Source organism: Bison bison, unplaced genomic scaffold, assembly GCF_000754665.1.
Source record: "Bison bison bison isolate TAMUID 2011002044 unplaced genomic scaffold, Bison_UMD1.0 scf7180017864036, whole genome shotgun sequence".
NCBI classification, from domain to species: domain Eukaryota; kingdom Metazoa; phylum Chordata; class Mammalia; order Artiodactyla; family Bovidae; genus Bison; species Bison bison.
In genome coordinates this window covers 2,029,144-2,036,526 of record NW_011494608.1, presented here as the reverse complement: position 1 = coordinate 2,036,526, position 7,383 = coordinate 2,029,144, and the positions used below count along the sequence as shown (strand labels likewise).

The 7,383-nt window shown below is 49.5% G+C and overlaps 1 long non-coding RNA gene across 3 annotated transcripts in view; it reads right to left on the bottom strand.

Annotated features, from left to right (window-relative positions):
* LOC104984853 overlaps positions 1 to 7,383 on the bottom strand; it is a 14,895-nt gene that overhangs the window by 6,464 nt on the left and 1,048 nt on the right. The window contains exons 1-3 of one of the 3 annotated variants that reach the window (XR_824798.1): positions 5,842 to 5,912; positions 4,295 to 4,662; positions 3,521 to 3,847 (exon numbers count right to left, since the gene is read on the bottom strand). This is a non-coding gene — a long non-coding RNA (uncharacterized LOC104984853). Of the gene's footprint in view, positions 1 to 3,520; positions 3,848 to 4,294; positions 4,663 to 5,841; positions 5,913 to 7,383 lie in introns of those variants that run through there. The other 2 variants (XR_824799.1, XR_824797.1) reach the window with 2 other exon arrangements.

Genomic DNA, 7,383 nt, shown 5'->3' with positions numbered 1-7,383 from the left:
TAGCTGGAATCAAGATTGCCGGGAGAAATATCAATAACCTCAGATATGCAGATGACACCACCCTTATGGCAGAAAGTGAAGAAGAACTAAAGAGTCTCTTGATGAAAGTGAAAGAGGAGAGTGAAAAAGTTGATTTAAAGCTCAACATTCAGAAAACTAAGATCGTGACATCTGGTCCCATCATGACAAATAGGTGAGGAAACAGTGACTACTTTATTTCGGGGGCCTCCAATATCACTGCAGATGGTGACTGCAGCCATGAAACTAAAAGGCGCTTGCTCCTTGGAAGAACAGTTATGACCAACCTAGACAGCATATTAAAAAGCAGAAACATTACTTTGCCAACAAAGGTCCATCTAGTCAAAGCTATGGTTTTTCCAGTGGTCATGTATGGATATGAGAGTTGGGCTATAAAGAAAGCTGAGCACCAAAGAATTGATGCTTTTGAACTGTGGTGTTGGAGAAGACTCTTGAGAGTCCCTTGGACTGCAAGGAGATCCAACCAGTCCATCCTAAAGGAAATAAGTCCTGAATATTCATTGGAAGGATTGTTGCTGAAGCTGAAACTCCAATACTTTGGCCACCTGATGCGAAGAGCTGACTCATTGGAAAAGACCCTGACGCTGGGAAAGATTGAAGGCAGGAGGAGAAGGGGACAACAGAGGATGAGATGACTGGATGGCATCACCAACTCAATGGACATGAGGCTGAGTAAACTCCGGGAGTTGGTGAAGGACAGGGAGGCCTGACATGCTGCAGTCCATGGGGTCGCAAAGAGTCGGACACGACTGACCGACTGAACTGAACTGAACTGAACAGAGAACTACTCAGTTTCTTGTTTGTCTTGGGCGCATCTCGTGAAAGACCTCTGTCCTGTACCCTTCACAGAAGCTGACTTTTAACCTCTGCCACCCAGCCCTGGGCTGACAGCTTCCCTGTGTCCCATAGCAGGGGCTGCTGGAGGCCAGGGTGTGCCCCAGGCCACTCTGTATCCTTGGTGCCAAGCAAAGTGCTGGGCCACGATCGGATGAACAGGAGGATGAATGGAATAGCCATTCTCATTGTGTGACCCGAGCTCCAACCACTGGGCCACACTACTGGCCTGGGAGGCTTCCCCGGGCACCCTAGCAGAGGGGCCAGTGTCCGCAAAATGCCAGCATCTTATCTGACCCAGTCCCTGCAGTGTTCACGGCCTCCATGGCTTCCTCATGCACTTAAATGAAATCCCAGCTCCTCGCTGTGACCTTCGAGGCCCTGCAGCCCCATCTCCCCGCCCCATCTCTGCCACACTCTCCACCCCTCCCCCTACTCCACCCCCGGTCCGTACATGCCCATCCTGCCCCCACGGGGGGCCCTGGCCCACATGCAGGTTCCTCTCCCTGGAAAGGCCTTCCTTCTTTCTGTTGTTGTTGTTGAACGGTATCCTTTAATTAAGAGCAACAGAGTAACAGCATCTTAACTATACAGCTGAACTAACAAAATTTGATATTTACACTATTAAAACCTAAAATCCAGGTCAATCATTGAAAATAAAATTAGACACACACAGAAATCAAAAACATAACTTAGAAAATGCGAGTAGCTACACAGAGAAAAGAAGGCATTAGGTCCCCTGGATTATCTTTCTTGAGCTAATTGTGTTGAATAAACATAGGTCTCTTGATTAAACCCGGGATGGTTTTGGCATTTGCGGGGGATCAAAGAGGGAACTGGGCTTCCGTGGTAGCTCAGAGGTAAGGAATCCACCTGCAATGCTGGAGACAACTGGTTCGATTCCTGGGTTGGGAATATCCCCTGGAGAAGGGATAGGCTACCCACTTCAGTATTCTGGCCTGGAGAATTACATGGACTGCATAGTCCATGGGTCACAGAGTCGGACACGACTGAGCAACTTTCACTTCACTTAAAGAGGGAATTGGGTCCGTTAGGTAACATGAGGATGGCTGCAGCCACTCACAGGTGAGCCCTATCCTAAAGACTATGGGAGCCCTTCCTTCTGGTCACCCCATGGCTGGCTCCATTTCGACTTTAAGATCTCAGTTTGGGGGAATTCCCTGGTGGTCCAGTGGGTAGGACTCCAGGCTTTCACTGCTGAGGGCCCAGGCTCAATCTCTGGTCCGGGAACTGAGACCCTGCAAGCCACTCGATTTCAGTTTCAATGTCACTTCTTGGAAAGGCCACACCTGGTTGCTGCTGCTCCACACCTGGTTGCTGCTGCTGCTGCTGCTGCTGCTGCTAAGTCGCTTCAGTCGTGTCCGACTCTGTGTGACCCCAGAGACAGCAGCCCACCAGGCTCCCCCATCCCTGGGATTCCCCAGGCAAGAACACTGGAGTGGGTTGCCATTTCCTTCTCTAATGCATGAAAGTGAAAAGTGAAAGTGAAGTCGCTCAGTCCTGTCCAACTCTTAGCGACCCCATGGACTGCAGCCTACCAGGCTCCTCCATCCATGGGATTTTCCAGGCAAGAGTACTGGAGTGGGGTGCCATTGCCTTCTCTGCCGCACCTGGTTATCCAACTCAAAACCCACACCCATCGCCCATGAGCCAGCTGTAGCTCCCTGTAGAGCGCTCACCCGGGTTTCTATGTGCTGACTTATTGTCTGATGCCCCAGGTAAACGGCAGGATCCTAAAGGCCAGGTGCTTCCCAGTGACAAAGAAATAGCCTGCTAATGCAGGGTGCATAAGAGATGCAGGTTCAATCCCTGGGTCGGGAAGATCCCCAGAGGAAGAAATGGCTGGAGAATCCCCACGGACAGAGGAGCCTAGAGGGCTACAGTCCAAAAGGTAGCAAAGGATTGGACACAACTGAAGTGACTGAGCAGGCGCATGCAAAGGCCAGGACACCCCCAGAGCCCAGCTCAGAGCAAGCTCCCAGACGCCAAGCCGATGCTTCCGCGATGAAGCCCACAGCTAGTCCTGGGCCAGACGCTTTGCATTCTCACCGCAGACCCTGCCCTTCAGCGGGAGTAGGGTGAGTTCACACAGAGGAAGAAGGTCAAGGCTGAAGAAGAAGTGAGCCTGCAAACTTATGGTTACCAAAGGGGAAAGGTTTAGGGATAAATTAGGAGGCTGGCATTAACATATACCCACTATTATGTATAAAATAGGTAACCAACAAGGACCTACCATATAGCACAGGGAACTCAACTCAATATTACATAATAACCTGTAAGGGAAAAGAATCTGAAAAAGAATACATATGGCTATAGGTGTATGAAGTGAGGTGAAAATCACTCAGTCGTGTCCGACTCTTCACGACCCCATGGACTATACAGTCCACGGAATTATCCAGGCCAGAATACTGAAATGGAGAGCCTTTCCTTTCTCCAGGGGATCTTTCCAACCCAGGGATTGATTGCATAATTGTAAATCAATTATATATTATAAATCAATTATATTGTAAATCATTTTAATTATATAAAAATGTAAATTATATATTATAAATTATAATTATTGCATATTGTAAAAGTGAAAATTATATTGCTAATCAATTATATGTTGTAAATTATATATTATAAATCAATTCTATATTGTAAATCAATAAATTGTAAATTGATTGTATAACTGTAAATCAATTACATTTCAATTAAAAAATTTTTTTAAAAAGGAGTCTGGAGAAAAGTACAAGTTCACCAAACAGGGATCTGGGATTTAAGAGCCAGAAAAGGTGCCACTTACAGCTCTGGGAGTTGTCTGGCTTCCCAAGATGAGCAAGAGACAGAAGCAAAGAGCGTTAGGAACGTGAATGCGGGTTCCAGAGAGCGTGGGTTTGAATCTGGCTCCTCTTCTTACTAAGAGATGACCTTGAGCAAGTCACCTCATTGCCTTGTGCCTCAGTTTTCTTATCTGTAAAATGGAGATGAAAGAAGTATGAAAGTGTCAGTCACTCAGTGTCTGATTCTTTGCAACCCCATAGACTAGCCAGCCAGGCTCCTCTGTCTATGGAATTCTCCAGGCAAGAATACTGGAGTGGGTAGCTGTTCCCTCCTCCAGGGGATCTTCCCAACCCACAGGATCAAACCCCAATCTCCTGCATTGCAGGCAGATTCTTTACCATCTGAGCCACCAGGGAAGCCCCCAAATGGGGTTGATAATCATAATATCTACATCACCAGGTTCTGATGAACTTAAAGTACCTAATGCTTTTAAAGCATCAGCGTCCAGCATGTTGATCAGTGGTGTCTCTCTGGTCTCCGATGAAAACTAAGGGCTCCTTGATCAAGGGGTCTGCCTATGCACATAGAGGCACTGGGTTCTGTTTGCACAAGCTTCTGTTTCTCTTTGCGTCCTTACCTTTAACAAAGCCGTTTGCAAGTCCCCTTATTTTCCAAAAGGAGCCGTTTCACAAGAGTGGGCTGGACCCATATGCAGGAGACGCAGCTCTGCAAAAAATTAAAATAGACGCCTTTCCCTTTAGGTTATTTCTGCTTCCCCACCCGCCTTGTGAGTGGCATCGCTCCATCCTGAGGCGCTCTGGAAAAGCTCTCTCTCCGCAGGAATGTAATGGATGTCCCGTGCAACTGCCAATACTGCAGCCGATTTCGCGGGGAAATTGCCTCTATCCATCACAGCAGCCCGGAGCCAGATGCGCATTTGCTGGGAAGACCCCAGGCCAGCCTCTCCCGAGGGTCTTCTCAGAGGTAGCGAAAAGAAAGCCGCTGCTGCAACAAAATAAAATGAGAGAAACAAGGAAGGAAATGAAAGCCACTGGAATCAGTAGCTGTTCCCCCTCCAGGTAGACTCCCTGCTCACCATCACCGAACCCGGGACCAGAGAGAGACTTGGCATCCCCAAAAATGAATTTCCCAACCCCCTCCTCTGGAGGGCGTGCTGGAAGTGGAGACCTGGGTCAGTTTGGAAGGCTGTGCAACAGTGGCTGAGTGGGTGGCTGTCCCCAACGGCAGCCTCCTTCCTGCAGGGAAACCCACAGGTCGGTCCCTCTCATCCATCAGCTCCATGCCTGCCAAGTGGGCAAGGCACACGTCCCCTACTCCTCCAGGATCCATGCAGGCATTTCCCCTGGGGTGACCGAGCCCAGTTCTTCTTGAACCGAGCAGATGGCTGGCAGAGAGGCAGCACCTAAGCTGACCTCCATGGGGCTGTCTGACCTGCAGGAGCACAGAGGATGCTGCCCTGAGCCTCCCAGCCTTGGGGTCTCCCTGAGCTCACAGCCAGCTGAAGGCTGAGGCTCTGAGACGCTGTGGAGAGCACCCGAGGTCACAGGCAGAAGAAGGGGTGAGGACTGGGTTGGAAGCCAGGTCCTGGGGACCCCGCCACCTCCCCGCGCTCTGGCCTCCACGTCTGCAACTGGATTTCTGTCCGTGCAGCCAGGAGAACAGCAAGGATGGGGGTAACATGGAGACATCTGATCCAGGCCTCCCACCCCTTCTTGTGAGTTCTCCAGCAAGTCTTTCCTGCTCAGCCACTTGAAGAGAACAAACACTTCTGTTCGTGCTGGCTGGTCACCGGCCAGAGTTTGTCCTCCCTGGAGAAGACGCTCCGGGCTGTCTCTGTGTTCCCACAGCCCTACTCAGGGTTCAGACACGGCGAACACACAGTCAGGGCTTCTGGGGCTGAACTGAATTTGCTGGACCTACCATAAGTGGGCAGGGGGCTTCCCTGATGGCTCAGACAGTAAAGAATCTGCCTGCAATGTGAGAGACCCAGGTTCTATCCCTGGGTCGGGAAGATCACCTGGAGAAGGGAATGGTTACACACTCCAGGATTCTGGCCTGGAGAATCCCATGGACAGAGGAGCCTGGCAGGCTACGGTCCATGGGTTCTCAGAAAGTCGGACACGACTGAATGACTAACACACACACACACACACACACACACACCATGAGTGGGGAAGGTGATGAGGTTGAAAGCTCTGCTGAGACACATAATAATAAAACCCAGGAGGCTTCCCTGGTGGGCCAGTGGTTAATCTCTTCGCATCCAATGTAGGGGGTATGGGTTCAACTCCTGGTTGAGAACTTCAGATCCCACATGCCACGCTGCGCAATGAGGCCAGAAATAAAAAGATAAATAAAAGAATTTTTTTTAAAAAGGTGGCTGCTTACCAATTATACACAATAGAAAGACTTTTTAAAAAAATAAGTAAAGAAATAAAGCCCAGGTCTCTTCAAGCCCGACAGAAAAATGAAAATATGAATTCAAGGAAGGTGCTGGTCCCAAAGCCCCTGCTCTTGACTCCCTTGGGCTGCAGCTCGGGACACATTTTCTCTCTTTCCTTTGGGAAGGAGACAAGCAATTTGCAGTTTGGCTGGAATCAGGGGCTTCTCCACTTACTTGCTTATCTGGATGGAAAATTCGGAACAAAGCTGCCAGGCACCTGTGAGCCACCTCTGCAACAACTTGAGAACACAAGTGATGGAAGCCTTCCAGATGTGAATATCCACAACTGGGTATTGATGATGAAAGCCCCGCCGAGTGCTCCCTGCCATTACCAGCAAAACCCCAGGAAGACGAGGAGAGCTGTTCACGCTTTTCTCCCTCATGCACGACCTCAGCTTCATTCAGGAAGCTCTTTGGGGCTCCTCGTCCAAGCCAGGGTCCAGACTGAGTGCCGTGGGGAATGCAGAGGCTGGGTTACAGCCTGAAGGGCAAGTGCTGGAAGCTACGCTTGGGGATGGATTCCAGCCCTGGCGGCTCAATGGTAAAGAATCCACCTGCAATGCAGGGGATGCTGGTTTGAGCCCTGGTTGAGGAACTAAGATCCCACACGCCTCAGGGCAGCTAAGTCCATTTGCTGTAGCTACTACAACCAGGGAAATCACACGAAGCAACGAAGATCCCCAGTGCTGCAACTGAGACGCAGTGCAGCCAGATAAAGAAAGACTTTTAAATAACGATAACAGTCGTTGAGAACAACAGAACACACAGTGTGATGAACCGTACGCAGTGTGTAAAACAGTTAGCACAGAATGTTCGGAATTACTCAGGCAGCATTTTACAAATAACAAAATATGTGGGATGCACTCCACCCCCTTCTCTGGATGGAACATAAAAGCTCCAGCTGAACATGAAGACGGGAACTTCATGCTGTCCTGCTTCTGCCCGCGTCCTTTACTGAGAAGGCATGACCCGAAGGATTGCTCTCTGAAACATGGAGCTGTCTGGGGCAGCACTGCAGCGAGGCATGTATGTTAGGGACACTCAGACAGTAAATGATCTGTAAATTCAGATCCTTTGAGGTTATTTGGTCCAGCATGAGCCACAATTATCTCATCATGTTGCTGTTTAGTTGCTAAGTCATGTCTGACTCTTTGCAACCCCAAGGACTATAGCCTGCCAGGCTCCTCTATCCGTGGAATTTCCCAGGCAAGAATACTGGAGTGGGTTGCCATTTCCTTCTCCAGGGGATCTTCCCAACCCAG